Source organism: Corvus brachyrhynchos, unplaced genomic scaffold (genome assembly GCF_000691975.1).
Source record: "Corvus brachyrhynchos isolate BGI_N302 unplaced genomic scaffold, ASM69197v1 scaffold279, whole genome shotgun sequence".
In the NCBI taxonomy this organism is placed as follows: Eukaryota; Metazoa; Chordata; class Aves; order Passeriformes; family Corvidae; genus Corvus; species Corvus brachyrhynchos.
In genome coordinates, this window is record NW_008246060.1 from 10,715,996 (window position 1) to 10,741,112 (window position 25,117).

Consider the following 25,117-nt stretch of genomic DNA (forward strand, 5'->3'; position numbering starts at 1 on the left):
ACACAAACATCTGCACTGAAAGGCAGCTCTAGTACTTTTCACTCAAAATAGTTTTACATCTGACTGAAACATGCTCAGATTTGGTAACTCTTCCCTCAAGAGTATTTGAAAAATATTTGAAAGATTCCCTTTGAGTAATAGAAAGCCACAAAGACATGCTATGCTTTTGATATATCTATGTTACAGAAATTTTTCAATAGAACATTGGTGATCTGCTTAAGTTTGCTTCTCCAAAATTATAGTGCTCAAAATTCAGGTTTAAAGCAATGATTTCTCTTTTGCCTTCAAGGCAACTGTGTAAGGAAGTCTCATTTTTTGCCTTCACTGCTGTAAAGACTATAAATTATCCCAAATATGAGAAATACAGGAGAAAATGATCTGTTTAGTAAAAAAAAAAAAAATTAAAAAAAATCTATTTCAGCAAATCTCAGGCAGCTTATACCACTATTGGCTGCCACTGTCAAAAATCAACAGCTTTTCAATTAGATGTATTAAGAGGTTAAATCTTCTGGTTCTGAAATTTCCAATAGGCTGTAAAAAGGCCATATTTTTTCAAAAGATTATGTGCAGCTTAGGCTCCTGTCAGTCAGTCAGGAAAGGGGGCAAATTATCGGTCTTAAGTTTTGACTAATGTAATCCTTTTTCAAACACAGATACCTCCACTAATGCAGAAAAATGCAACATACAAAAAAAAAATTATAAAGAGAGACAGCAATAAGGGAATAAAAACACTGCTTTCTGTCAACAGCACCCTTGGGCTAAAAACACAGCAAAACATTGAGAAATTTAATCTCCAAAAGGCAGCATTCTGGAGTTCAGACTTACTTAAAGTTTATGAGAGACTGGAACTTCCCATACTAGTCAGTGAAAGAGAGGTTTACTGGCCTATAATCTGTGCACTCAGGAGGAGACCAAATCAAAAACAAATAACAATGCCATGAAAACCAGACCCTTCTTTGCAAACAATGGGATTCAGTGACAAGTTATGACCTCTGTGGAAGGCAAAATGTCCCTGACAGCTACCCCAGTGTCAACAGCAGAGCTGCATTCTCTCTTCCATTTAAACCAAAGCTCTCTCCAGAGAATCTACGCACAAGTGGTAGTTGGAACTGCAAAACAAGTAAAGCTGCATGTGATTTGACCTATAAATGAGGACACAAAAACTGACTTTGAGCCCACACAGTTCTGCATGCTTCAATACATACTAGTTAGCCATTTCAACTGCGGATAAACTGGAGGTCCCATGTCCCAGTTGAGCACAGGTTTGTAGATAAATGACTCATTAACTAATAATGGGACTGTGATGGTGAGTTTTAACATTGCTATGAGGGAGGGTGAATTTATATTTGCTTTCCTACTTTGAAAAATCCTGATAGATTCAGTGCAATTATTTTAGATCATATTAGTCTAAGAGAGTACTGATGCCTCAGACATTTGACTGGCTGAGCTCTCCTTCCTCCTCATACCAGTAGCAACAAACTTTGTCAGGTTTTCACTTTGCAGCCCCTTCCCAACCTCCCTAGTTCATGGGAAAATCCATCTCCTGAATCTGCATAATTCAAAACATAATTAAATGTTCCAGTTTTAGCTGGAAATCCTATTTCTTGCAGAGATTAGATTAGACTCATTACTTTGGTATGTACTGACCTTTAATCCCCCTGGCAGCCTCTTGGCAAACTGTGACACTGCGCAGACTTGTTTGGAAAGAGCCCACTGTTCAATGCCCCATGTCTTTGGACTACACTCTTTTGCACAAGGTTGATATGAATTCTTTCCCAATTCCACAACAATCATAAAGTTTCGCTAATCCACCTCAGTTTCTTGAAAAGTCTTCATTCAGACAACCAGGAAATCAGGATAAGGTTAACTTTTGGAAACATCAACGGAACTACTTACAATATGCCATGGTAATGTCCTAGGTTAGGGCCATAATACTCAATGCTTCATGGGACTTGGCCAAAAGCCTGTAATTGTTGGCAATCTTGCTCGAAAATTTATACACATTTAAAAAAAAAAACAACCCAATTGGATTAGTTCTAGGCCTACATGCAAATTTCAGCTTCTCCCATGGTCAACACATTAAATGTTAAATTTGTTTGGAAAGGAATGACCGCTTTGGTTTTTATACATCTCTCAGCTCCTATACAGCATATTGATTTATCCAAAAATAATATTTATTAATGCTGCAACCGTAGGTGCCTCCTCACATTGAAGATATGCCTTTTTTGAAGTAAAATTACACTGCTTTTTGCCGTACCTGAAAAACATGGCTACTAGTAAATTTTTTTCCACTCTTTTAGCCATCACCTGCACATATTATTTCTTTACTTAAGCAGTTAATTCCAATAGCACCTGTTAGGGCTCTGGCATCCAAGAAATTTCAACCAGTGAAAAAGAATGTATCTATGTTTTTGTGTCTTAACACTGTCTCTAGACTATAGGCCAATTAAAGAAATTAAAACACACTTACGAGCTTGCTTTATGGAGTTGGATCTAATAAATCATAACTCTCCACAGAGTTACAGTTGAGCTCTTCCTTGCATTGAATTATACAAACTTTATGAAAGTGGGAGCATAATGTCTTTCTTTCTGAAGCTATGCTATTATTTTGGTCAAAGATTGTTTACATTAAACAAATTCAATTTACCAAACTTTGACATGTTTGCACAACTGCATATAATTTATATGGGAAACATGACTTTTAAATGAACTTTCTCTAGTCTAAACTCTCTGGTTTCTAGCCTGTAGTTCTAGATTCTTGTACTGCACCAAAAAGCTTGTTGCTGGTGTAAATCATATCCTCTAAGAGGTTTTCCATAAAGTAAATACTGACCATAATTTCAAATTGTTCGTTAATACCTTCAAACAGACTACATCTATCAAATACTGATTTGACTTTCTTGCCAGGTGCAGCACTTTGTCAAGGAAATAGCCATCTCCAAATTAAGGTTAGGGAAAGCAATTCCTTAATGCTGCTATTTCCCCGTAAGTTTATTTTAGTAGGTTTGATAAATTGAATTTAAATTTGGATTTGATCATCCTAAGGCATCAGAGACCGATTGTAAAATAACCCTTAATAAATCCACACTGTCTCCTATAAGCTGATACGCTTATTACGGCACACTGCAATCGTATCCGTACTGTCAAATATACTGGGCTGAGGTTTTTTGTTTTTTCTTTTGAATTTTAAAAGACCACATCTGTCTAGTAAATATGAATCCAATCTATGACAGACTTTCATGGGATTTCAGCACATTACCTGTTGAGCATTCTCAGGTTTCACTGATTTTTCTGGGAACCAACAATTCCTAGTGCTTGGACAACTTTAGTTATAGAGTGGAATTTTTCAAGGCCTCTAAAATCTTGTATTATCAAAGGTCCGCTGAGTCAACACTTTTGGGGATAAATGTTGAAAGAAATGAACCTTTGCAGCACCTGGAAGAACAACGTAAGATGGAAGAACAACTTTTTTCTTTAAGAACTATCCAGAATTCCTCTTAACTACTACCATGAAGCCACTCCTACTAAAACCAGTCCTCTTCTGTCATCAGACAGCTTTTCTCAAAACATTTGTGCTACTTGTAACCTTGGCAGAGGGTAATGTTAATTATAATTAAACCACCACCACCAGTAGTTGTTGTTTGGATTTATTAAGATCTACATTCATACAGACATGGGGACACATGCAGGACAAGTCTTCCAGCAACTTCTGGGGCAGATAGAAACATAACTCCCTCTCCCCATAACCCTGGCCTAGAGTGGGCATTGAGAAAACAGTTCTAGTCTACCAATATACCTGTTAAAATGTGCCTCAACACTGCTGTAAATCCAGGCCTACCCACTGTAATGAAAGGCAGTCCCTGCTATATCAGAATTAAGACCAGTTTTTCATTGTTGCTCAGCTTTGCACTTCTCTCTTCAGTGTGAGCTGAGAGGATGTTTCAGACTGATTTAAAAGTTTAAACTTGCCGATGTTTCCAAGTTATCAACTGCCCTGTAGATTCTGATGTGCCAAAATTGGATGTGAAGTCAAATATTGTTTTGAGACCTAACTGGCTTTTGAGGAAGAAAAGAAGGAATTAGGAATTTTGGGGCCTACTTCAGTAATTTCTTTCCAATTTTTTAACTCCTCTAGATTTCTCAAAAGCTTATTCAACTGTGGTTTTGTTACAATTTGCATGCTTATCCCTTTGATCTTTGTATTTAATAAAAATGATCCTTTCCCTAATTGTACCTCTTTTTGTAGTTGTATTCTACATGACTATCCTTCAGTATTAATGAAAAGTAAATTCAGATGCAGCTGATTCACTCTTGCACACAGAACATCAAACTGCAGAAAAGTGGCTATTCTTCTTATTTTAGTAAAATTTATAGTAAAACCACAAACAAAGCCCTATGATAAGGCAGTTATTCACAAAGTGAATATTTAATATAAGCCCCTAAAAATAGTACGCAAAAAAAGTAATCTTATTCTAAGAAACAGTCATAACTCTTTCTCTTCTGAAACTATGAATGTTGTTTAAGGATGCTTAAGTCCAGGTAAAAGCAACTGACATAATAAATGCAACCTACACTAAGATTCCTAAAACTTGGAACACAAATGTAGGCTAAATGAACACTATATCGACACACTGTCCTTGGGGTTCCACAAATACAAGCAGCTCTGTAACTCAGCTTGCACCTCTCCTCAGAAGTTATTTCCTTTGTGGCTATAGTTTCTTTGGTTCTTAGTACCACTTGAGTTGCTGCTTCAGCACAAAGGAAGCCTCAACATCCTCTAGATCCTCAAGGCGTCGATTAAATATTCCACCAGCTTTGGAAAGCACATGAATATACAACAAAAAATTATAATTTCCTGAAAATGATATGGTCATAAAATAACTGGTTTAAAGTGTGCATTAAAAACAGTTTAGCTTCAGAACTCATCCATCAAACAAGTATCTGATAATACACATTGATTTCAGCAATACAGAAATATTTTATATGTATGTGTATTTTTTGTGGCAAATCTGCTTTTCAAAAAGCTTTATTCCTCTGCCCCTTTTGCTCCAGATCTTCTATGAATTTTTAAAATGTTTTCAAAGTAGTTCCAAATTCCACATTGTTAGATCAGAAACAAGTGAATGTGCATTCAAGGGAGGCAAGTCAAACACACATCTTTCCATCCTAGTTTGTAAAGTCTGACAGGTCTGGACATAAAGAACCCTTGGAAAGAAGCCGCCAAGAGGGAAAGTCCTTGAAATACTGCAGTCAAAGAGGATAATAAACACAGCATTTATTTTACATGGCTGAAATCCAACAGAGGAAACATGTAAAATAAATACAGATTATACTAAACACACCTTCCTAAAAAATGAATGGAATGCACTAGAAATGTGGCATAAAGCTCACATAAAAAATACCAAAGATTAATTAATTAAGACAAATAATCTAATTACTTTTCAGATAACACTTAAATCTAGGACAAGAATCTGGAATAATGAAGGCAAAAATATGCAAGAGGAACCATTTTTGCTGTTTTGATTTTACAATTTTGGTGTCTTTATTAGATCCACTTCACAGGTCCTAAGCATTTTTCTGTAAAGATATGACCTAGTCGGATACAACTGATCTATCAGTATCTACCTATCCTTACTCAAAGTTTAAGTAATTATTCTACAGATAGTTCATTTACAGTGCTATGCCTTCCTAAAAATTGTCTCATAATGGAACCACAGTATCATTGAATGGTTTGTGTTGGAAGGGATCTTAAAGATCTTGTCGTTCCAACTCCCTGCAATGGGCAGGACACCTCCCACTAGACCAGGTTGCTCAGAGCTTCATCCAACCTGGACTTGAACACTCCCAGGCAACAGACAAGCTTAAGACAAAACATAGGTTTTTTCTAACTTATGGAATGATTATGTTTTTATGGTGAGGAGGTAGGAAGTTTGTACAAATCTTCTGATAATAAACATTTTAATAAATTTTTCTGTCTTTGCAATATTTACAATTTCCTTTGTATTTTCCTATAAACTTTGAGAAACATTATAATGCTAATGGTTTTCTGACTCAACATGTGAAAGTTTTTTATTATATTCCATAGTGCACATTTGTATGTAATATGCATCTGTAAATGCACACTTTATTTGTATCAGATTTTACATTACTTTTGAGCTACTTTCTTCACCATATGTACATGATTTTGTGGTTTATAACAGCTGATTCTTGCAGAAATCCTAAAATCACAGGAGTTTTCTCCACAGTTGTCTCTGCACAAATAAATCATTCAGGTTTTGCATTTATTTTTCAGTAATGTCCTGGGCAAAGATTTGAGGTGGGGAGTGGCGGAAAAGATGTTTCAGTCCAAAGTTATTTCTTACTGGCACATCTAAAGCTTTTGAACTAGGGACATAAAAGAAATTCTGACATGCTTAACTGAGACTATTCTATTCTGTACTAGGTGGGAGAAGTGCATCCTCCAAAAAGTATGTCCAATTATCTGCCAAAACCTGGCCACTGAGAGTAATTTCTAGCTTAAATAATACTAGACCTTTTTCTGATGCCAATTTCTACTCTGCAGTCTGATCTTAATTGGGAAAGTAAATTTAATTATTTCTCTCCTGCTATGGAATTCAGACTGCTCGCATATGCTGGAAAATGAAAGCAGAATATTAACTCTGGAAGTTGTCTCTCATCAAGCCTTCACATCTTGCCAGTTACACATCATAGCTTACTATGACCAATACCAGGTAAGACAGACTGCCTATAACAAGTATAGTGGGTTTTACTCAAGTGATTTACAGCAAGGTTTATGGGAAATGATTTTCTACTATAGTCATCCTAGAATGAGTCTTCTGATAAACAATAGAGCTTCGACTCAGCAGTATTATCTCCAGATAGCTTACCTACTTCTCAAAGGGACTGTGAGGTTTGTACAGTAAACATAGGATGAAAGCACTTAAAACTACTGTTCAACAGGGCGTGACAGTTTTAATGTTTTTAATATTGTTAAAGGAAATTAATATTTAAAATATTTTTCATGAAATGCACATAAATTGCAGAATTTTGAGCCTGAAATGTCAATCCAAATAAAAGTATCTTGTATAATGCTGACGTGCTAGTTTCTTTAGCAAAACTCATCCATAATCACTATCAACTCTGAAAGGATTCAGTCATAAAATCATGTGAACAACTAGTGCAAATATCCTATTATGAATTTTTCACTAAAGAAGAAAAATCACTGTAAATAATCAAGAAAGCCAGCTGACAATTAGTTCTGTACTTACAACAAAAAATCTTTTGGGCATATCTTGCCACACTATACATTTAAATAATCACTATTTTCAGAAAAAATGTTTTGCTCTCTCTTCACTGTTTTTTTCCCCCCGACATAACTTTCTTACAGACCATCACAGAATCACTCTTATCCAGTGAAATTGCTATGTAACCACTCTAAATGAATATTGTTTTACTGAAGGATAGGGAATCCAAAATCTAACAATACTTTAAAAAGTTATTATGATTAATTATTTAATCACCTTACACAGAAGTAATAACAACCTGCAATTACTGGTTTATCAAACACAGATAGATTTCCTAGAAACACAAGGAAAGTTGTTCTTGGTTACTTTAATGAAACATAACCATAGAAATAGGTAGAAAAAAGAAAAATCAGGGAAATTCTCTGACAAAAGGTGAATTTGTGGGAGATAAGGTCACTGAAAAAATGTTTAGGAAAAATGACACACTCATAGGATTAAAAAGAAACATTAATACAGTAATGTCAAGCCAAGCGAAAAACCACATCTCACTAACGTAAATGTACATTAAGGCCTTTCTTTACTTTTAATGAAGGGTATAAGGGGCTTAATTCTTAAAATATGAAGATTATAAAGAAACTTTGAATCTTTAAAAATTCTGTAAAGTTTTTCAAATTTTCAGCAGATAGAGAAGCATGCAACTATGAGAAATTTTGAAGTGAAAATGTTTGATAATATTCTTTTCCATCATTTCATATCATTTGGAGAAGTTTTCTGTGAAAGACAATCATAAATGCTCCATTCAGCTGTTTTGAGAATCAAAATTCTTGTCTTTACAATGGCATAATATTAATATATTTAAAAAACAAATATTAAAAACAAAAAGAATAGAAAATACTGAGACGCCCATTATATTCAGGAATCCACACAGGGTGATGGGATATCTCTCCATTTACCTCTTGATCTATCATTCAGAATTTATCACCAGATCTCTAGTGGGCAAGATCTCTTTACAACACTCTTCAGAAACCAATATCCATGCTATTGACACTGTTCATACCTGTTCATTGTTTGAATAATGCCTCCAACAGAGAAGCTGAAAATTGAGCTGACACAGGAGTTAAACTCCAGAGATTTTTGCCAGTGCAGGAGACAGCACCTAGCAGAGCCCACGTGTACAAAGCACAGATAAAATTACACTGGCCATGTATGAACTGAGTAATTCATCTTTGCCTCTTTGTACCTGCCCAGTACATCTCAAAAAATGGGGCTTCATTTACCTGTCTTCAAATTCCAATAATTTTGACATTTAGAAGCAGCAAGCAATGCTTTAACTCTGAAAGAGAAGCAAACCTATATTGGGTAATATAATCAAAACTAACTGATCTCTTTTTACATGCATTAAAAGGCTGTGTTAATATTACACTTGGGGCTATTATAAATGTCTTACATTGCACACATTTAGGATACATCAAAGTTTTATCACAGTCATTATAAAAATGTCGCTTGAAACTATTTTTACACTAATAAGATGGTCTTCAATTGAATAAATTGCAGTTACAGACTGATTACCAGTGCTACAACTTACATTTAGTTCACAGGTTAGTACAGTGATGGATAACATGCAGGGGGAAAAAATTAATGCATGATTCAACTTTACACTTTGTCCCTAACCAGGTTGATTTAAGCCATAAGTAAAAGTTGAAATGTCAAATCTAGTTGGAAGATATAAGGTAATACACATTCCACTTGCTTCTGAAGTGCACAACCAATAACACACTATTATTTATGCAGATAGGATAACACATTCTCTTAGCCCACACTGCAACATATTTTGTCTCAAATTAGCCAGTAAATCACTACCACAGAAACTATTAACAATCATAAAGCCTTTTGAGTTTTACAAGGTGTTCATAATGGGCCATTCCATGTGATTTATATGAAAAACATGACTCAGATCTTCAGAGGCAACTAATGTGGGGCTTGCTGTGTGACCTCTTGTTATCTTTGGGATGGTATGTAAAACTTATACCTTTCTTAATATGAGTCAGACAAATGGAGTGATAAAACACAACCCTCACAGCGTTTCTATTAAAAATGTGTTCCCTTTTGATAAGACTTACACAGAAAGGCTATATTTAAGTGGAACTACTAGATGGATTAAATTCACCCAAAAGTACTTTAAAACAGGCACAAGCAGTTATAATCACCCAGGGACATAGTTCTTCAAGAGACAGAATTTGTTAACTAAAGTGGAATCCATTGAATTACAACTAACAAAAGTCCCTGACTTCCACAAATGTGTGTTAATTGGTGTGTTTCAATTGCTAAAGTATTCAGGAAACACAAGGCTGCTTTAACTGGATTGTGCTAAGAAGGTTCAGAGAGGGCTTTCCTTCTGTGCAGCTGCTCAGTAATGGAAACTTTGGCATTATCAAAAATTTTTGCAACTTCCTTCAAGATGATGTACTTCTCTGATGCCATAAGAGAAGTAAATACAAACTGGTTTACACTTCTAGGTTCCTCTAATTCAGTTAACACTCAGCCACTTCTTTTCTATCTTTTTCTTGGTTTTTTACAAATTCTTTCTATTATTGCTGCTCAAAGCAACTTATAGGCATGCTGTTTTAAAGAAAAAGGGATACTGGGCTTACTATTCAGATTTTCCCAGTCACCTTCTCTCCACACTTACAGCCTGTTTTCACTTCTCAAGGGCAAGTGCTACAGTTCTACTCATTAACAACCAAAGTGAAGATCTAAGGTGGAAAAAGCCCAGCAGATGTCCTCTTTACAAGCCAAATTACCATATTTTAGTCACTCAAAAAAGAGAGAGAATTAGAGAAATAAAAATTACTTTCTTTTTTTCATCTTGAAGAACTTGGAGTTATGATTGTACTGAACCAACTTTAAAGGTGTTTAAGAAAAATGAATTTAACAAAAATAAATTTAAAGTTTAAATCCTACACTTGCTACTTTGAGTCTTACTTACTGTAATGACCTTAATTAGAGGAACAAATATTAATGAAAAAGAGAAAAAAAGCCCAGTTAACAGAAGATAAGTCAAAGGGAACTAAAAGAAGAGCCAATTATAAAAATTCTAGTGGCTCCAGTACCTTCTGCCAGAGGTTCATTAAAGAAAAAAAAAAAGGTCAAATGTATGACAGTGAAACAGTCTACACCATTGATATTTATAGGGCTGCAACAAGCACATTAAACAGGGAAAAAGTTATTCCTGAAAATACAAGCCCTTCTAATACAGTCTACATTTTTTCCAGAGAGGGAGGTAAAGGGGAGAGCACAGCAGAAAGCAAACTAACCTAAACTGTTGTGACTGCAAAGAAAATGTTTCAGTATTATTGCATTTTCTTGCACCATAAAAGTACTTTAATCATGTCGTTCTGACATCATCTTCAAGATTATTCCAAATCCTACCATTTATGAGAGTCTTTCAGCCCTACTTTGGGAAGCAGGGATGGGTAGAGAAATAGAAAGGAAGATTTGAATGCCTTTGTTGAAAAGAAACAAAAAACCCCAATTTGTGTGGTGGGAGTGGCTGGGCTCTGAACTGAGGAACTGCATTCATCACTTCTTATTTCACAGGCTGTAATTAGAAGAAATGAAGATTCACCTTGAAACAATTGCCTCTCAAAGTCTCTTTCTCTGAGTGATATAAAAGGAATTCAGGACTAACATGTTCTAGATGTTAGTCTAGAGGAGGGGAGGAGGGTGGAAAGAGAACAAAGGAATAGCAAGAACTGTTTTCTTGATTGTATAATACTCAACTCATGGGTACATATAAAATATGACAATATGATGGTTTCAGGAGCTACAAACCTCTCGTATTACTGCCAAGAGAATTCTGAAAACATACCAGAGATTCAAGGATAATAAATATACATAAATTAAAGGAAATGGTTGTTCCAGAGGTATGTGGTTGGATGGTTACTATAAATAGACATCCACACATGCAATAACTGGCGTCCCTTATGTGGCACATGTGACTGAACTCAAAGTATATTTACCCTTTATATAGGTCTGCAAAAATAACCATAAAGTTATCCTTCTGCCTAGGAGATTTGTCTCCAGTGTTACCAGAGGTCTGTACTATGCAAAAATACACTTATTTTTTTTGCTAGAAGTTAACAGTTATACAAGAAATCTTCAGCCTGCTAGCAGTGTTGGACCCCTAGCAGGCCAACAGTCCTTACTATCTCTACCTTGATGCTGTTTCACTCCACTTCTACACGTGCGAGTTCCCTGTGGCAAGTATTCATACATCTCTGGATATCTGTATGAGTTAAGTATGAATCACAAGATGCTTCTGCATGAACACCATAAAATATTTGAGGAGGAAAAAGAAAAAAAAGAAAACCCAGCATCAGCTGCCATACAATCTCAGACCAGCACTGCCCCATGAGCAGGGCTGGCTGCTGACCTCGTCGAGCGCCTTGCACACACTGAAAACAGCTTCAACATTAACAAGCATGTTAATCTGCCTGAAATCAAATAGGCAATTACTATGCTACTTCCATGAATTTTAAGGCAAGTATAATTTGATAGTTAGACATTAATAAACCTGTTTCATGGATCTTACCACTATCTGATAAAGAAGCTTTCTTTTACTATCTCTTTAACGTTATTAAATAAAGTAAACTCGTATCTGGTTAAATAGGCTTCACAAGTGCTAATCTTAGCCTAAAGCACTCTAATGGATTGACTCTTCCTCAGCAGGGCTATATAAATATTTATAAAGACTTCACACGAAGAACAGATCTGACATAGGGCTTTAAAAGACTTCTCAACATATACAGAACCCGGAGAAAGAAAAGATTTTGTAAAGACAACGAAGCTCTTAGCCTTCAAAAAACCATCTTAAATCCTGGAGGGCTGGCAATAGCACACAAACATATGTCTGAATCTGCACACAAGATTCACATCAGGGCCATGCTACCAATCCTCCAACAATGGTATCTTATGCTCGCAGGCTGCCTTATGAGTACAAGATTTTCTTTTTACCTGGCCCATCTGCTTTTCTTGATAGACAGGTTTACTATGCCCCTAACAAAGCAAAAAGTGATTATGCTGTTTTTCTGACTTGTTTCTGTATGGAGAAGAACCAGCACTGAAAGCCTACATGGAAGCCAAACACAGTCCATAGTCCCTTTAGCAAAAATAAGCCTTCTCCAATACAAATTGCATCAGAAAAAATAAGTATTTCTTTGAATAGTGTAGAAGAGAAAGCATGAAATCCTGGCTCTACTGATAATGTCAATTGCTTCTAGTCACTGCATCACAGGCAGGATTTTACTACAGATACAAAGGGGTGGCCCTTCCTCCTAGGCCAAGAAGTGAAGTCATGGGGATAAGTAAATTATTTATTTTTTTCTCACTACAGCAAGTTTCTACCAACTAAAATTATTCCACCATGATAATATTATAGATGAAAAAAATGATACACCATCAATTTAAGCTCTTCTCCATCTTGAGATTAAGTAGCTACAATTTTCAATTTACATGGCATATTAGTATTCGATTAATCTATTTCTTTAGGAGAGCATATGAAAGTATAATCTTTTCTGCCACACAGAATAGTTATATCATGCATCCAGTGTTTTCATTGTTGTTATTGATACATGGCTTGGAAGAAACTACTCTCACCTTTAGGTAACTGCAGTATAGGCAAAATCCTCAGCTGAACCTTTTCCCCACCAAGGGAAGCCAAAAAAAGAAATCTGACTTTTCAAGTTTGTAATAGCTGGTCTATCTGTACGAAACATTTCAACATTCCCCGACTAAAAGTAAACTAAATTAACATCTATGAACTATCTTTGGGATCACTGGACAGCCTAGGTTGCAACATAATCGCTTCCCAGCTGTAAAACTGCAAAGAAGATTACGCATGGGCCTTGTTCTCCCAGACCACATCAGCCCTCATGATACCTTCACTGGACCAGTATTACACAAGATTTATAGGGCTTGAATTAGTGCATTTGAGGTTTAATTAGAGCTCCATAAATTTTCAGCAGTTCTCATATGACACTGCGTCAGCCAGTGATCATTGGTTTCCCCTGAATTCTGGGCAGAAGGTAGAAGACCAGGCTATAAAGGACAAGACAACCATTGGCTCTGTGTACAGCAGTTTTTACAAGCCAAACCATATTCCACTAGGGGTTTATCAAATCAAAAAATAGACTTCCCGCTTGCCAGAATATGACCTCAAGAGGACAAAGCAAGTAAGTTCTCTACCAACAACGTATCTATTCATTTCTGCTTGCAGGGAGGTGGAGGAAAGAGCGCCACTTCACATAAACAACAAGTCTTCAGAAGTTCTCTCCAGAGAGACTGGTAAACATATGGGGCAGAAAAAGACACAAAAAGCTATGTTGCTCTTGCCTTTAAATCAGAAAGCTGTTATGAAAAATAACATACCTAGTTTCATGTTCAAAAATAAATCAGGAAAATAAAACTCATTCTATCTTTTTTTTTCCTTACTTTGAAACTGCCAATGGCCTTGCAGCAATGCTTCCCAGAAAGTTAGGTGTGTCCTTTACTGAGAAAGCATGCACCATTCTGGCCTAGCACATGAGCTCTATTTAAAGACATTTTCTTACTCACAATTTGAATTATTTTCTCACCCTGTACGAGTTCTCTACTGTCAGAGAGAAACAATAAAACCCAAAGTACTCCTCTCAGGTTATTACCTGTATAGCTGCTGCTGAAAATCTTGCCAATGCAATATTTCTTTATATTTAGAGAATGATTGATTGGTTGTTTTGAAACTAGAACTACACATGCAGAGATTTCAATGAGTTCTGCTTTGGAATGACCATTTGACATGGCACAAATCTACATTTGTTTCTATTGCTCACACAGCAGACTACTCCTTCAGAGCCTCCTCAACAGACGTAAAAGTGGATTCAAAGGTTTTCTCCACGGGAAAGACAAATTTTGTGTCACACATACAGTGCTTTTGCCTAGCCTTTTAGAGCATTCCATCTTTCAAAATTGCACACAATATCTTAGACTTGTTATTTAGCAGAAATAGCCTTGTAGAGTATTATTCAGACCGTAAAGATATGAGAAATTATCACATAAGAGGAAAGGAAAAAGCTGGAAGATATTATACAAAAGCAAGATAGTTAAAAATTTGAGCAGTCCTGGGGCATCGGATTAATATTGTGGCCTGTTAGACCTCCCTTGAACAAGGAAGGTCTTGAAGGAAAGCACAAAACTCCGGCCAAAATGCACGCAAAGCGAGCAAGTTCTGCAAGAACAACTCTAAGACTCAGCAGCAAATATATTCTATGCTTTATGTTCAACAATCCAATGGACTTGACCTGTAGCTAAATGCAAAACATGCAGGTGACATCCTATTTCTAACTCAGAAATTATATTTTTTTCTACTGAATTATGTACAGTTTCTTCCAGTTCATGCTTGATGGGCTTGATGAAAACAGGTAGAATAGGAACATTCACTGCCTCTCCTATTCCATTCTTTTTGCTAGACAGATTTCTCTTGTGTTAGTGCCTTCACCTTTCACTTTAAAACCTACATTTAGTTCACATTGTCTGTGTGCAATTAATAATAGTAATAGGCCAACTGCTTACTCATATCTAAACATTTTACAGTGTTTATGTATGAGCTAATAAATAAATTTCCAATCATTGGTGATCAGGTAGTAGATGTATAACATAAGGACACATGCTTAGTGGAAAATAAGGAAAGCAACACAAAAGAGCAAAAGCATTATTATCATATAGATGCAAAACTTTACAGTGAGAGTCACAAGCTAGAGTCTGGTGGCAAAATACTGCAAGGCATAATACAGCAGAATGTAACAATAAAAGTCAACAGTTCGCACACATATGCCAGAGTGGATCTGCCTTCTTGCTTACAAGAATTGTGACAGCTAAACTTTGTCCCATTTGCGTAATTCCACTGGAGCAGGATCCTGACTCCACAGCTTGACTGGAGATAGCTGTGTGTTATTTCAATAAAATGGGTTTCTCCCTTGTTCGTATGCTTCCTGTGTGTATTCACACTAATAGTCCTTTTGATAAAACCCTCCAAAAAATTAACTTTAATAGCTATTCTATAGCTAAATCTGCACAACTGGGTGGCAAATATAACTGAACTCTCTACAGCAAAACTGGAGTCTTCAAAAGAATTATAAGAAAAAAGACAAAAGATTAAAGGTTCAGCACTGCTTCTGGAGTAAAATGTGTATTTGTGATAAATGTATCAAATCCCCTAAAAACTACACCTATTGAAACTTCATATTTAGGCTGATTTGCTTTCCAAATCATATAGAGAGCACAGTTGTGTACAATATTTAAACAAGTACAACCACAGAGAAATGCTGGGAGATTTAAGAGAAATAAAAGCATGATCAGCTAGCTTGTAATCTTCTTTTCTCTTATTCTCCTCCCTATAGCTGCATTAAATTGCCTGTTGAGAACAATAACATATTTGTGCTTTTATAGGTAGAATGATTTGTATTATGTAAAGATTTGGCTAACAGAGTAAAGATGCATTCAAACTGAGCTGGATTACATGCTGCTAATAATTTTCTGGATGCTCTAGGGAACCCATAATTCTGGAGGAATAGAGATTAGCATTTGAATATATACTTTGCAATACATCTCAAAGCAGACTTTTTTAATTTCGTTTTTCTCATTTTTCTAAAGCCACACACTAACCAGAAATCGAATCACTGAAGCATTTTGAAGGAAAAAGTATACCACAATCAAGTTTTTATGCCCCTCCTCCCCACACACTTTTGAGTACACAGAAAATCTGTCTTTTCACAACTCCCACACCATTTCAATAGCTTTCTTTAGAAAGTCAGACTACCTAGAAAATGTGAACAGGCTTGGAGTATTGTTCTGTACATGTTGAAAAAACAGAGGAACTCAACAAGCAAACCAGAATTTGCTGTTCTGAGTAAAAGCTCAAGCTACCTAGAAAGATGGTTTTGCTGTGGGCTAGCTTCTGTTTCAGAAAGTAATGTTAAAATACATTATTTTAACAAACTTAGTAAAACACCTCAAATTGCAAAAAAAATACCCCTTAAAATATGATAGCATTCTTTTATTAACTTCAGCATAGACAGGACTCCCATTTTGCTGTTTTCATGAAACACTGAACTCTTTTGGCCACCATTTGCTGAATATTGAAATCCTTTGTAAATTGTGTATGGTTTTTAATGTCTATACTTTCATGATTTTTGAAGCGCTTAGTACTTCAGAACAGTTTTAAAGTATATGACTTTCTAATAAACATTATATTCTCTGACAAACTCAACTGGGAAGCATACTGTAGTGTTTCTTTTTAATAAATTACTTTTCTTACTTATAAGATTCGCCTAGCAAGCACAGATTCACTGGACAAAATATACTTATGATGACCTTTGGTCCTCAGTTATAATTAGTTGTATGGTCCCAGTTGCTTACAGTGTAAACAAAGACTGATAAACCCACACTGGCTGCATGTATTTATTATATTACAACTCAGCTGCCAAATGTCTAACTGTCCTAATAAAAAACTATTTTCTAAGGTTTATGTTTTATTGCATGTATGACTCCCTTATTGGTTAGCATTTTGGAGTTGTGGAAAAGGTTATGAATTTAGAAACTGACTGCATTCATATCATATTTAAAACTTAATGCTATTTTATTAAAGACATATGGGCCTCCAAAGTACACATATTAAATGTCATGTAAGAAAAGTAGCAGTTTAAATCATGGTCAAATTCATTTTTGACGTGACTCCTGAGGCTTCCCAAGATCTGAACTATTTCTTTGTAAATCTGGCAGTTTAACCACACTCATAAATCACTTTCAAAGCATATTATTTCTTAATTTTACTGCATTAGAGAGCATTTGGCCTACACAGTGAACTGTTTGTAACTGTTACATGAACAAAGTTGTACGTTTAGTCTTATAATGTGTGAAGAAAAAAAGTCTTAATTTCCCAGTTCTGAATTTACCTCTTATTTAAACCCAAATGATACATTTCCTAATGAAATTTACCAGAGTAAGATACATAGCATAGTTTGCTATACTGACATACCAGAAAACTTATTCTCCTGCTTCGAGCTCATAAGTTAGCAACACAAAGGCAACAGTAATTTAATCATTAAGCAAATACCCACAGGTTCTTTTACAAGAAAGAATGCCTAAGGTTTTCAAACCCCACCAAGGTTGAAAGAGAAATGAATCATCTTTGGGACAATGCACGTGCCTTTACTAGGTTCCTTGATACAAAGACATTTAATACATTACAACTGAAGCATACCTTATATACATTTAAAAATTAAATGCATATCACTTAAGGATAGATACCCTGTCTGCTAAAGTCTCAAGAAAACCTACCTCTAAAACAGATCATTCACAAAAACAGGATTCAAAGCAATACCATTTTTGAAACATAATTGACATTTTTCTTATTTATTTTTAGAGACATTTCTAATTACAGAGTTAATTATAATTTGTTTTCCTATGAACATTCTTCTTGGATGAATAAGATAAATTAGGGCAACAGTTAACTGCAAAAGTTTTATAATCTCACTAATTCCTTCACACATAACACCAGTCCTCAGTCACAAATATTATTTAGCTTTTTATCCACACAATGAACCCCTGATTTTCCCCTGAAACACAGATCCGTAACCTAAATCACCAAATCTTAAAGGTTTTATGCCAGACCCATTGTCTGCAAGATGGACACAATTAGAAAACATTAGCATCAGCTTCAGTTAACATTCAGGAACTGGAACCAGAATCTGTGACTCCAATATCATTTTAAGGGAGCAGATAAAACTGTGCTGAATCCTTTTTCTTTGGCAAAGGGAGCGGTTTTAGAAACTCATAAGCAAAAAAGTTCAGAATTTCTTACAAAATATCCCTTTGGCCTATACATTTCTGGTAAGGGTGGAGACAAGGGCAGAAATATTAGGCCTTCTCTGAAAACAAATTTTTTTTTTTTTCCTGAAATAACTCATAAACCAGCTTTAAATTGGTCATGTTCATAGTCATTAATGAAGAGAGAATGACTGATATGCTTGAGCTTTTAGGAGATGACCTCATCACAGCCCTATCTGACTCTTGGACCACACTGTGGCTAATGTTAGTGAAGGGAAGGATTATTTTTTATAATGCCCTGGTGTTCTTGACCTGCCAATATTTCAAGCACACGATCTCTTTTTTTACCACAACAGGAAAGGCAGGATCCAGCTGCTTAAACACAAGCTTCTACTGCTGTTTGAGCCACTCTACAGTACTTGTGCCTGGTCTCCCATGGTGGCTTCAGAAAAACTTACATCTCCAATGTAAGATACTTATCTGCCGTCCCTACAGGGGCCTGCTATATACTTTAGAGTATCTAAAATGGCACCAGGCTGCTATTTTTAGGCATTTGCACTGTTTCCAAAGTGATTAGAAATATTAGTGCATTTGTTTTACCTTTCCCTTTGTTCCTGTCCTCTCATGCCATCCCTCTGACAATAGCAACACCAAAAAAAACCAAAACCCTAGCATTCACTTCACAATAAGATGCTATATGATGTGCTTGCATCCCATTTCATGTGATGAAGTCATGGTTCTTCAGTTGTTTCTTGCTGCAAGATACGCTCCTGAGAAGATCACAACAACAAATCATCTTTGTCTTCATTGGCAGTGGCCCTTCTGACCACGCTTATCTCTAACAGCTGGGGAACTTCTCATGGGGCAGTGAAACAGTGAAGCCAGGCCTTAACACAGCACACAAATACACTGCAGAGGCTGCTGTGAAAACTGTGACATCCAACCACAGTCAAAACAAGCAATAAATGTAAAATCAGCCATGACAGTTCTTTCCAACTTTTAAAACAGGTGCATGTACATGTACAAAATTCCAGGTAGATCCTATGGTAGTGATAGTTTGCCACTGATTTTCTCTCTCAGAAATATTGCTGTGACAAACAGATTACAGAATAAAAAAATAATTATAATTGGACCTTTGTTTCCGTGCTAAAACTTAACATATATTCTAACTTAAGACTACTACTATTTCAATGCAAATAACTCACCAAAATTACTGAGAGTACATTAGACATATTGTGTCTTAAGGTCCAGGAAAAAAAAAAAGAATCACCTATAGGAATATAAGAATAGCCATAAGCTAGCAAAGAGTTTTGCCAACGCCATATTAAATACATTTTTCTTTTTTTACAACATTCAACATATGAACAACTCCCGTGCTTAACACTGGTGTCATCTGATAATGAGATACTTTCCATTAGTTTTTCTGAAAAGAGGAACAAGAGTGTCTGCTTGTACTCCAGCAGTGTTTCTATTTCCAAAACAAAAACAAAAAAAAATCCATATAAAATAAAACGCTAGCCATAATGATCCATTAAGACTCTAAGACAATTGTGATTCTACTGTTTGATACCATGCTGTTACATTCTGCTGAATGGCATTTTATTAAATAGACTGAGTTACATTACAAAAGCCAGACCATACACTTACAGCATCTAATAATTGAAGTTTACTTATATCTGAACCCACAAATGAAAATTTAAAAAAAAAAAAAAAACAAAAAAAACCAAAACACCAAAAACCCCGAGCAGTAATAAACAAATTGTCACAATAGTTTCTTCAATTAAATGGAGGCATCAATAATATACTGTGCCTACTGCCATTCATCAGAGGATTTCCAAGTGCTTTACAAATATTAAGTCTTACCAAGGGATCAATTTGCTCACTACTACTGAAGGACACACACTTTTCAGGTGCAAAGCAGCAGCTGGTTAACTAGCACACTGCAACATTACAGAACAGTTTAGGGCAGAAGGTGGAGAAGAATGCCTTAGTAAATTGAGACTGTAGAGAAATCCATAGAGGCAGAATGTAATCACCTGAACTGGATTGAGGCCAGAGCTCCAGGAATAACACCCCTTCCTATCTGAAAAATGCATTGGGATCATTAATGGCTAAAATGACATGGGGCTTCATGACAATCATGTACCTTTTTTTAAGGGAATAATTTTAGGAAAGAGACATCATCTTTTTCATTCTGCATATTTAATAGCAATTAAGATAGTGAAATGAAGTCCACATAGTACATGCCCAAAGAACATATGAGGGTGTTTTTTAAGAAATATCAACATAAGAACCAACATTGAAGAAGACTCTTTCTCCCTACCCTAATACACATATGACCCACACGTGTCTATTCTTCCCTCATGACAGAAGGAATTACAGTAGGTTATGAACCAAACATGTTATGGACTTCTGCTTAAAATACCTAAACTTTCCAAAGAGAAAAATGGATGACTGCATGACTGCTACAATGTCCTTGAAGTAAATATTATTTACTGCATCACAGTCTAGGCGGCAGTCTTAAATTTGTGTCCTTGTTCTGTTTTGGTATGTGAAATTTTGACATCTGACAATAAGAATCCCTGTTATGGGAAAGCTCTCTCAAAGAGGTATCTTATGAGCTAGCAGTTCACTGACACAATGATTCTTTACACTTTAGAAGCCCTTTACTCTGCGTATTCTTCAAATGCTCTAAATTCATAAACCAAGATCTCTACGCTATGGTGATGGTAAAAAGAAAAAAATTGTGAGCAATGCGGATGCTCTCCAAAGTTTTATCTGCCTCCTTTCATTTACTTTTTAAAAACCAGCCTTATTTTCCTAATTTAGGGAGGGGGTAAAAAGATCCATGAGATACACTGGCAAAAATGTTTTGCCTATATTCATGGAAGCAGGTAGAATATATCTGTTCAAGAAAAGTATGATTCTTGTTAAATAGTTAGGGACAAAAATTACTCAAATCATTCCTTATGCCTCATCTGATTTTAATAGAAGCATATATCATCATTGGTCACTTTGATAATGTATTCTTCAAATGCTCTAAATTCATAAACCAAGATCTCTACGCTATGGTGATGGTAAAAAGAAAAAAATTGTGAGCAATGCGGATGCTCTCCAAAGTTTTATCTGCCTCCTTTCATTTACTTTTTAAAAACCAGCCTTATTTTCCTAATTTAGGGAGGGGGTAAAAAGATCCATGAGATACACTGGCAAAAATGTTTTGCCTATATTCATGGAAGCAGGTAGAATATATCTGTTCAAGAAAAGTATGATTCTTGTTAAATAGTTAGGGACAAAAATTACTCAAATCATTCCTTATGCCTCATCTGATTTTAATAGAAGCATATATCATCATTGGTCACTTTGATAATGAGCTTTTCCTGTGAGCTTAAACACAAGAATACTGCCAACTGAAAGCAACACTGTAGATTTTATCTCACCTTATTTCTTAAACGGTACTGCCTAAATATTTACTCTTCCTATCATAATAAAATAATCTCCTCCTACCCTTCAAGTAACAGTGTGGGCATGAATCACAGACATTTATTACATGGAATGCAGATATTAGACTTGCCTTTCTGCTTCAGTGTCTCCATCTTGGTTCCTTAGAGAACAACTGCAATGTCAGGTTTCATAATTATAACTTGTGATGAAAACAATGCATCTGAGAGTGGAAAAATACTGAAAAATTCAAAACACCTACACTGCCGCCTTTTGTTAAGAGTTCCCTTACAGCCAGTGGACAAGATGCTTTTGGTAAAGCTGCAAGGAAGCAGAATAACTCCATTTAATATTAAGTTTGTTACATGGAAGTATATCTAACGAAACCTGCCAATGGTTTGGCCCTACAAGCTGCAAAACTGTTACTGGTGACCAAATGGCTTCTGCTTTCTTTCACCACCATAAATTAAATGGATGAAAGTGTTAACCTTAGAAATGCAGTAAGTAAAAAAATATTTGTTGGGAAGAGGGGTTGAGAAATACTGGGAAATATATGTATTTTATAAAAGCAAGCAGGCTGACCCGGTATTAAGTAATTAAATTTATATTTAAAGAGACTTATGACAGTGTGTATCTATTCATAGCAACACACTTTAATGGATATATCCACATTTTATCATCTAGATTAAATGATCATGAATACAGACCTTTAAAATATGAAATTATGTACTTTGATACACCATAATTTCATTTTTTTATTTTTATCATATGCAACGTAAAAATGTGTAGTCTTAAAATATTTTCTCAAATCACATTCTGCTTTGCATTTCTAAGTTTGAAAAATGAAACAGTTGGAAGCACAATTCATATACCTCTAAACCAAAGAGGGGTACAGTTGTAAATAATTATGTCAAGAAATGACAACTGTACTCTTTGAAAAAGCACAGATGAATAATTACAAAGCCGGGACATAATTAAGCAATTTTGACTGTCGTATTCTTGAGCTGTCTTTCTGATGTGAAATGCTGTCATGCCCAGAAACACACTTCACACTGGACAGGCATCTTCCACTTTGATCTACACTTATGCCAGTGAAATGAGGTCATGGTCTGGTCATTAAACAAGGCTTCCTCATCTGGCTCAATGCCTCTTATCCAGCCAGACTTCCCCAATCTTTATTAAAAGCAGGCACAATACAATGTTCAATATTTTGACAAAAGAAAACATAAACATAACAGAATATTGAAGTTTAGGTCACTTACATAGTGAGAAGGAATACTGCATTGTGACATTAAACTGTTTTCTAATAAATGATTGTGTCTTTCCATAAGACAGTCATATCACAAACAGATGCATTTTCAACAAAGGATGAAATGAAGCAAAGCACAAGAAAGTGTAGTGTTCTGTTTAAAAAAATAGGGAAAAATGAAAGTAAAAAAAAATTTATACAAAATAAAATATTTATGACTTAGTGATGACTGGTGATTGCTAGATAGTTTCACATTTGAGTAAACACAAGCTAGTCAGATGGAAATTTCTTGCTTTTATTCTCATTTTGTGTATTTTTTCTTGGTGGGGTATTTTGCTCTCCCAAGTATTTCATGTCAAGACTAAAATGAAAACAACTCCCCACATCACAGCCTCTTTAGATCATCAGTCTGCCTTTTATGCTGAATAAGCCATACCATCTCCTGCTTATCATAATGGGGGGAAATAAAGCCACAGCAGAAGTTAGGATTTTTTTGTTGGTTTGTTGTTTTTAGGGTTTTTTTTCCTGAAAAAGCAGGTCTGATAGGCCCACTGTTGTTACTACATCTGGCAGAAGATTTTCATGTGGCATCCACCAACATAAATACTAATCACTTCATCTCCTTTCCCAGTAAGCACAGGCTGACACAGTGGCTCCCACCTTAGGTGAAAGGCAAAAAAAACCCAAATTCCAAAAAAAATTGGGAATTTCATTATCATCAATGTCTTATACCTCACTAGGTCAACTTATTATGGAGTTTTTTGGATGACGAATACTGGAAATGCTGCAATCTTCCTCTGAGTTTGGACCAAGGTGTAATCTCTAACTAGTTTCAGAAAGCTTAAAATATATTACCACTACCTGTCTGTTGAATCTGGCTGAAGCTGGTCAAAAATATTGACAGCTATGTGGGAGTGGAACTGGTGAACAGAGAACACAAGACCCAGGAAATGTGAAGGCTAAAGAGTAAAAACCCATTGTGTATGCAATGTATAACACATGCCAGAATTTGAAAGTGCAGTTACTGTGCACATCATCTTTGCAATATATGGAGGAATGCTGCTGGCTGTGGTCTTTGAGTAGAGCTGTCAATAGCTATATCCATACTTAGCTGCATCTCAAAGCATATATGCAGAGAAAATTCTGTGAGTCTTCTCAGACATAGAGTTTGCATGCATGTGTACTACAACCATGAATATCCTAGGAAATAAGCACAAATTCAAAACAATTTGTAGTGCTTTATAATATCTGCATCAAATTTAATATTTATTTTAAATTAGCCACTTCTGTGATTCGTATATAATATAGTATGATGAGGGTAATTTTGTAGCACCTTAAGAAGCATTAATTCATGCCATGAAAATCATTTACAATGATTTTACCATCAGTAATTTGTACTGAACCACTTATAAAGAAGAAAAAAAACTCTTTAGCATGGCAATAACAACAGTAAATTGGAGCCTTCTGCAAATTTTCTGAAATAAATGTATGGTTTATCATAAGACTTAGTGGGTAAATAATTCAAAACTATACAAGAGGTTCAATTGTAGATATAAAAGATAAAGATGTTATCCCTAAATTTGTTAAGTAATTTACCCTTAGCTATTGACTTAGAAAGAGGTTTAATCCAGAAAAGTAACTTCAAATTTGAGAGACACTATTTTTTCTCTTACACTATTAAGTTGGATGCAATTCACAAAATAGACTCTTAAACAAAAGATGTTAGACAAATTTTTAAAAAAACTTCACCAGATCCAAAATCTGATTAGATAGAATTGTAAAAGATGACATAGGTATGCTATGCCTAACACAATTCAGCTGTTGCATTTGGCCAGATTCAAAGATGGTTTGCTGTGAAAAAGATCTCCACCACAGCTTAAAAATAAATTAATTCATTTATTACATATATAAAGCTGAAATAGCTAAAGGCAGTGGTAAACAACATATCAAAGCAATGTTTGTATCAGAACTGTTAACATTTTAGTAGTTATAAATTAATCAGTCTGAATTAATTTGCAATGCACTGCAATTGTACTCATGATAATGCATTTATCCAGCAACACTGTTATGCTACCAAACAGTGCATTTCCATACCACTACATTATTATTCAGCATTATTGGAAATCTGCAATAAATTATTGATGGTATGCTTTAGAGAAAAAAACAGCAAACAGAAAGCAATACACTGAAAACTTGAGCGGAGTTCTAAGAAAGATCTGCAGTACTAAAGCACCCTCAGATTGCTGTTATCACATATTGATCAACAATGGGAAAAGAAGGCAAAGTGGAGAATTCACATTCACATTTTTATTGCTTCAGCAGG

At 35.4% G+C, this 25,117-nt stretch overlaps 1 protein-coding gene across 7 annotated transcripts in view; it reads right to left on the reverse strand.

The window, feature by feature from the left end:
* Positions 1-25,117, reverse strand: part of CUNH10orf11 (chromosome unknown C10orf11 homolog) — a 747,072-nt gene that overhangs the window by 225,457 nt on the left and 496,498 nt on the right. The gene's annotated exons all lie outside the window — the stretch shown is intronic.